Source organism: Papaver somniferum, unplaced genomic scaffold (assembly GCF_003573695.1).
Source record: "Papaver somniferum cultivar HN1 unplaced genomic scaffold, ASM357369v1 unplaced-scaffold_114, whole genome shotgun sequence".
In the NCBI taxonomy this organism is placed as follows: Eukaryota; Viridiplantae; Streptophyta; class Magnoliopsida; order Ranunculales; family Papaveraceae; genus Papaver; species Papaver somniferum.
Window position 1 is genome coordinate 4,714,134 of NW_020620381.1, and position 8,545 is coordinate 4,722,678.

Here is an 8,545-nt window from a genome sequence, read left to right on the forward strand (position 1 = left end):
CTTTAGGCATGATTTCATGGGCGAGTCTCACTTAATTTATTGGGCTTCGCCTCTAGCAGCAGGATTGTGCGTCACGGGAGTCATAATTCATTATGGAGCTGAATCGTTACGTTAACGATTGCTTCGTCTTGTTAAACTAATCAGTGTATAGGGGTCTTTGTTATGAGTGCTCTTGTACGTACATAACCACTTGTGCTGTCTTGACTTTTCATTTTTCCGTGAATGCGACGAAAGTGAGATAAGAAATTTCGCTCATAGCGTTTTTGCGAGTGATATCTGTTACTACAAAATTTTCATTTCAAGTTTTGATAATTTTGAGAGTAGCATTTCTTCGATGCCCCATTCATGGGTTGCTGTTGGTGCAACAAATAGTGTGGACGGTGGTCACCATTTAGTATGTATGGCTAATGGTTCCTTTAATAGTCGTCATCGGAGGGGAGAAGTCGTCCTTCATAGACTCCCTGACGCCATAGCTTGTGTTATAGGGTGTACGCCTTGTCTGAAAATCGTTCTCCTTAACGTCATCCATTTTTGTAATGGCCTTATTATTGCATTATGATAAACATCCATCCGTTATTTATTTACGTTTTGGATTCAAAAATCCTTGATTTTTCCTCGTCATCGTTAGTGAGGTAGAAGCCATTCTTCACTGGCTAATTTAGTGCGCATTTGTATGCGGATACTTAATATGAGAGTTCGTCTCTCTGTTATGGTGGAGATTGGTGATTAAATCCAATCAACCACTTCTTCAGCCATTGGTTTTATTAGCCTGCCTAGCTGGATGACTCTTCTGGGTCTCGCGTCTTTGGCTATGGACCCTCTTAGTGTGTTGGGAAATAATCTCAATTACGCACTTTATCACCTTTGTGAAATTTAGGACCTACGTCTTACGGAGTATGAGCATAAAAGTGGTTTTCATTTAATGTGCTTCTTTACTCTAGACTCCTTCCTTCCTGGCAATGACAAAGACCCATATTCATTTCATGTCTGTAGTCCAGGCCACTGGAGAATATTGGTGATTAATTTTAATCATTAATTAGCTTCATCGGGGCTGCGGGACCTTGCTCCATGGCGCGTCTTCTTCAAATTTTGTTGCATTTTACCCATATCTCAGCACGGGATGTTGTTATTCCCGTGACATTCATTTGTGTCGTGGTCTCAGAGTCCTTCGTGCCTCCTTAGTTATATAGGGTGGCTCCATTGATCTGCGTAAGTTTTCAAACTTCTGTTTTGTCTTAACATGAGTTGTTGATGGCCGTGCCAACTCGTCGTTGTTGACTTTGTGATAGTCAGGTAGTTCGCCGTAGTAAAAATAGTAAGTTGGAGCTCAGGATTTGCGAGCTTCTTGAGTTAGTACTTGATAGTAATGGATATTGGTGTCCTAATCTTTGCTTTGATTGCTTTTGGGACTCACTTGGTTTCATGACGACTAGTATTCCCTTTTGTCTTTATTTATGAAAATGATTCATATTAAGTAATCATCAGCATTTTTGATCACCAGTCTCCATCATGTGGAGTCGTCCCTCCAGTGAGCTCGTTGTGGGATTGCCACCATTGTTTGTCCCTACTGTGAGGTCCTTTAGGCCATCTCATTGTCTAGGGATATCGTAATCAATTGTCCCTCACGAGTTGACTCGTCCGAGTTAATCGCTTGGGCGATATGTCTGATGAGTCCGAGCGAGTCAATCTGTCCTCCTCGAATCGCTTCGTCCCATGTGACTATAAATTACTCGAGATGGTTTGTCCAATCTGAGTTAAGTGGAGCTTATGAGCCTGAGTTTCCTATCCGAGTTAGTATGATTACATCATTATCTTTCCGATGATCGGATGGGCAATAACGAATTGGTTCGTCCGAGTTCATCATAGTAATGTTATTTGACCTGGCTTCATCCATTAGGAGGCATGCAGCAGCAGTTCGTCTTGGAACCATAGTGATAGAGATTGGTGATCAACTCCAATCTATTATGATGGCAGCGAGCCATTACTCCGTCATTCATCGTCATGGTCACTTCGTAAGTGCGTGCACAATTGGCAGCTCTGGTGTCTGTGGTTTCTCCCTTCACAGCACGAGTTATTGCTCCTCCGATGAGGTTAACCAAATCAATTATTTGGCTCGTCGAGGTAGCGAAAGATGGCATCACCTTCATCTGGTGGGTGAGTTCTCCTTTCATCATTAGAGCTTCTCCAATGAAATGTGTGTGAGGATAAATGTTTAACTCCACATAGGATACACATCAATTTTCTTTAAAAACCTTCTCCAACCCTAACTTGTTAAGTGAATGTGGAGGGACGTGGCTTAATTTTGGGAAGACTAGTTTTAGACATTTACCTGACAGTTTCTTCCCATCCTAGTCACCTTTATGTTAGTGAAATATTTTATAAAATAAAAATGGAATGATTGTTAACCAATTATTAAATGACATTTAAGAAACAAAATATTAAAATTCATTTGGGTTGGAAATGAATTTTCTTAATTCCCAATATTTAGGGATTTGTATTTATATAAGGGAATTTGTACCAAGAGAATGTCAAGACAATATTGACACACATGAAATAAGCACACCAACAATTGGAGAGACTCTTAGTCGCCGTGGATTGCGACCATCGGATAGCTTGTCCTTCTGGGTTGGTATTTCTCAAGATTTTGTTTTCAAAGGATTGGGTATCTTTTCTACGTCAGCAGTAACATATATTTAACTACCTCGTCGTATGACTCCTTTATCGGCAGCATTTTTCCTGATGCCATCATGCATTATTAACAACTCCTTGTTTTGGGGTTGTACTTCTCCGTTCGTCACATTAGGATGGCAATGATGGTGACTGTTTTTCGAGACTATGTTAGGAAGCTTAGTTCCATTGTCTACAGATTTTTAATTTTCAATAATAATGACGATGATCTCTTTCGTCATTATTGGCAGCACGAGCTGGATCCATCTTGGCATCGTTTGAGACTTCGTCTTCACGAGATCGGATGATTCCATCTGCTGTTAATACTTGTACTTCAGGAGATGACTCGTTTGGTCATCAGGATTGTGGTCTCATGACATCGGTTGATTACTTCTATCACATTTGGTAGCTTACCTTCATGAGATTGGGTGATCTCTTTCACCTTTAGGTTCATGCCTCCACGAGATCGTATGATCTCTTTCTCCATTTCGATAACAGATGATCCTTTTGGCCATCTTTGGTATTTCGCATTCATGAGATCGGACGATCTCTTCCGCACCAAGATTATGCCTTCACGAGATCGGTTGATCTCTTCCTCCATTGGAGTTTTTCCTTCACGAGGTAGGATTATCTTTGTAACCTACAGGATCATGCTTGCACGAGATCCAGTGATCTGTTTTCCCCGTTGGGATTTTTCGAGAATGAGATTACTCGTTTTCTCATAGGGCTTATGTCTTCAGGAGACTCTTTCTCCACTTGGTTCATACCTTCCCGAGATCGGATGATCTCTTCCGCCATTGGTATTCGAACTTCATGAGAAGACTTGTTTCCTCCTGATGATTTCATCTATCATCTTTGGTATCTTACCTTCACGAGATCGGATAATCTCTTATGCCATCGGGATGATGCCTCCATCAGACCGAATGATCATATCACGAGATGAGATCGTCTTATGAGGTTTATTTCATCTCGTCTGCAACGAGACATGGCATTATGATTACGTGGGTTGGTCGTCTTAGGATAAACTCACTACTAATTTTCATGGGTCATAATCACCGGACAATTTGTCCTTCTTGGGTTGTTACTTCTAAAGATTATTAGGAAATATAATTATTCTATATATATCCTGATTGCATCATTAGGAAGTTAAGTTAGGAAAGATACCATCTAAAGAGAGTATGATATTATTAGATTATTTTTATGTGTTGTACACATCATCTTCTTTCACCATTCGTATATCGTCCGATTGTTCGCTATACGATACAATCTTAGGACGGGTTGATCTCGAGGTCTCCCCTCACTTGGGATTTGGGGCTGCGAGGTTCTTGGCCTCATAGTTGGTTTTAACTTCGTCGATTCGATTCTTGTCTCGTTTGTGTTTGTGATCGATATTTGACGATCCCTCGGATGGGCTATCCTCGTGGTCGAGGACACCTTTGCTTCATCTGGGAAAGCGATCCGCTGTTTTCTGATTAGAGGTGTCAGGGATGTTGATTCGTTCGTCATCTTGCAAGTGTTCAAAAGGGTTTTCTTCCTCCCGGATCTCTTCGACGGTGGCTAGTGGCACCTTCTTCTTTGCTTTACGTTTCAGCCTACGGTTTCTCCGTTCCAACCTCCTATTACGCCTTTCTAATTTATCCATTCTCTCATCCTGAGCTTCTTGGGCTTTCAGTATGGCTGCGATGGTAGTATTGGCATCGCCGAGGTCTGAAGGGTCATCCTTCTTGGCCTCTCTATTTACCGTTTTCCTTGGCAAACGGTTCAACCCTCCTGGTTGAGTTAGATGAACATCATCATGCCTCTCGAAGGGGTTTCCCTCGCCTTCGGAGCTAGAATTGTCAGTTAGTCCTTCCCTATACTGGTCATCGGGTTGTCCCTCTCCTGGAACTTCACCATCTAGCATGGCCTCGCCTGACTCCATGTCGTCGAGTCCTTCTGGCTGGGATCCACCGTTTTCACCTTGTCTCATGCGAGAAGATCGTCACGTCACCATTATCTTCCCTGTAATATATGCAATAATACTTAATTTTTCCTTTCTTCAGGAAAGTGGGACCCTAGATTTGCAGGTCATGTGCAATTACTAAGTCATAGTTCAGACTGGACAGTTTAGTACAGGAAGACTTTACAGTAAATTTTGGAGCCATGTGAAAATGTCAAAACATTCCCTCTTTGCATGAGTAGCTTATGACGAAGAAAAGGTGTTTTATTAGTTCTCTTTTTTCAAGAAAAATACCTCCTCCAACATGCTATGCCTCAATTGGGAAAAAACCAAATTATGACCATTGAGTATATGTTCCCCTTCTAGGAAACATCACTCATCATCTTTTAACTTTTGATTTTGAACAAACTTTGAGTTTGATGATTGATTATATACTCATTAATCATTTCCCTTGACTTAGATTTAGGTTCTTAAGAAGGAGATCTTGGACTATCTTGAGTTTGATGAAGAACATCATGAAAAATTCGTCATTTCAACTCTCATAAGGTGATATTTTCCTTATGTAGTTTACTGACTAGCATCTCTTCCCATCTCTCTCATGGAGGAGATCGTTTGAGCACCGAAGTGTTTTAAACTCCATTTTTACTCCGATCTACAACTCTGCTGAGCTATTTGAGGAAGGCAAAAAAAAATATTTGAAATAACAAAAAATCTTAAAGAAAATAGGTGAAAAAACGTAGATCTGTTGATTTGGAGGTTCTTCTAGACTTCTCAGATCGTGGAGATCATGTTTGAGTCCGAGCTCTACTCATTCATATCAACATAACTCTACTCAGTAGTATGGAAAAAACATCTCCCTCATGGAGATTATGAAAACAATATAGAGCTGTTATTAGGGAGGTAGATTAGATCTTCATACCTCCCTGTTTCTAGCGCCAAAATGTAGTTGCACATTTTCTGATGACTACAGCCAAGTGAAATTAAAGACTAAAAACTACTAAAACATACAAGTTTCAAGATGAACAAGATGTAAAGAGTATGAAATATAAAAATTGACACAAGCATATAACGTGGTTCGACCATGAATACCTACGTCCACGCGAAAGAAGATGTTTTCGTATTGATTATAAGGTCTTACCCTTGAAAGAGTTACAAATCTCTTCTACATTTCTTAGTTTTTCTCTATCTAGATCTCTCTCAGGAATTCTTTGTAGAAAGACCATCTAATCTTACATAAGTTGTCCATCTCCTTGTACATGGACTGGTATTTATAGGCGAAATAAACTCTTGGTGGCTTGATCGTCCGAGCTTGGTGAGCTGTCATTCATCGCCCTTGCTGCTGTGTGGGTAAAATACTCAACGGCCACGTGTCAACATCCCAAGGGATGAATACATGATAAGATGATAAGATAGGAGCATCAAATCATCCTTTAAAAAGGAGAGTTTGTCTCAGTCGAGGAAACTGCACGAGCGTCACATGAATGATGCGTGTATGTAAAGGTCTAATCTGCTCAGACGGTCAAGTCTTAAAATCAAGACCGCATTTAATGAAGGATAAGAACAAGACCTGGGTAGTTCTGCATCGTGGCGGAAGGCTCGGACGATCTATACTACGACCCCGAGGTGATAGAGCACGAGGTTCTCCACAGAAAGGAAGCACGATCCAAAGAAGAGCAAGATAACTCGGAGAGAGAATCATACGGGCCATCACGAAAGACAGTATAGAACCAGTCCGAGGAAACCAAGGCGATGGAAGAAACCTCACCCAACTCGGACGATCAAGCCACCGCGAGTTTATTTTGTCTATAAATACCAGTCCATGTACAAGGAGGTGGACAACTTATGTAATGCTAGATGGTTTTTCTACAGAGAATTCATGAGATATATTTAGATAGAGAGAAAGTTAGAAATCTAGAAGAGATTTGTAACACTTTCAAGGGTAAGACCTTATAATCAATAAGAAAACATCTTCTTTCACGTGGACGTAGGTCTTCATGGCCGAGCTACGTTATATGCTTGTGCCAATCTTTGCATTTTCATATCTTTTTAATATTGAATCTTGTATGTTTAAGTAGTTTTTAGTCTTTAATCTCACTTGGATGTAGTAGTCAGAAAATATGCAACTACATTTTGACGCTACAAATAGGAAGGTATGAAGATCTAATCTATCTCCATAACAACAACTCTATATTGTCTTCATAATCTCCATGAGAGAAGTGTTTTTCACACCACAAAGTAGATTTCTGTTGAGATGAATGTGTAGAGCTCGTACTCAAACATGATCTTCACGATCTGAGAAGTCAAGAAGAACCTCAAGATCGACAGATCTACGTTTTTTCATTAATTTTCTTTAAGATTTTTTGTTATTTCCAAGATTTTTATGTCTTCCTTAAGTAGCGCAGGGGAGTTATTGTAGTTGCATCTTTTCTGGTGACTACATCCAAGTAAAATTAAAGACTAAAGATCTATCAAGATGTACAATATTCATAGGAGAACAAGATGTAAAGAACATAATATGTAAAGATTGACACAAGCATATAACGTGGTTCGGCCTTATAGACCTACTCCCACGGATAAGAAGATGTTTTCTTATTGATTATAAGGTCTTGCCCTTGAAAGTGTTACAGATCTCTTCTATGTTCCTCACTTTCTCTCTATATAAATCTTTCTCAGGAATTCTCTGTAGAAAGACCATCTAATCTTACATAACATGTCCATCCCCTTCTACATGGACTGGTATTTCTAGACGAAATAAACTCGTGGTGGTTTGTTCGTCCGAGCTTGGTGAGCTGTCCTCCATCGTTCTTGTCACTTCGGACTGGCTCTATACTTTCCCTCGTGATGGCTCTCTTGGTTCTCCCACGAGTCGTCTCGCTCCTCTTCTCGCTCGTGCTGTTCTTCTAGGGGAGACCTCGTGCTCTATCACCTCTGGGTAGTAGTATAGATCGTCCGAGTCTTCCTTCTCGATGCGAACCTACTCACATCTCGTTCTTATCCTTCATTAAATGCGGTTCTTCTTTTTAGACTTGACAATCACTCGTTCTCGCACAGACTATACCTCGCACAGATCTTCACACCTTATCCGTGACTCTGCTGACGTCACTCCTTGCGTCACTTGAACTTTGCTATGTGCGATTCCGCTCGCATACGTTGTTCTTCTTTACTTCGCATGGTTATTTACATGTGGGATATTTCACTCCTACAGCACTTAAGCGAACATATGCATCCGTTGACTAGTGTTATGAACACAAGGAGGTGGTAAAGCACCACTTTCCCATAACCGTCACATCATATTCCATTGAGGAGGACATGAGAACTACTCGCCCCAATGGAATAAAATAGTGTTCATCAAATTAAAATAAATAATAAAAAAGGACATACCAAAATGTATCCTCCATTGAAATTGTAACATATCAAGAACCAAAATCATCAAAACATCCACAGAACATTTACTGTTCATTTTTTACATTTCTTCCTACAATAAAGATGTTTGTTCTTTTTGGAAGCAAAAAAAGATTATGTAGTATATATAAGTATAACCCATGAAATTATAAATTTTGACCTCCAAAAGCTTTAGAGTTCATAGTCAATTGTAAGTCCTACTGATCGTACTTTCCTTTAGTTTCAGTATGTTAGTGGTTCTTGTTCTTGATTACATATGCACGACTCCATGCAGATAAAAATCTTTTTTTTTTTCCTAATGAAACGCATGAATTCAGTAAAACAACACCCATAGTCGCAGACATGAAGATTAGCCAGCACGTTTAAGCCCAATAATATTTTCCATTTTTTGTGTTTGTTACAAAAAAAAACTGGAAAATTGAACAAGACATGCCTCTTACAGCCGGGCACATCTATTGCGCGAAGAAAACATATGAGGAATATAAATAACTGGCAAGCCGTTGGATATACTTGGAAGAGTAGATTACTTGAAGAAAA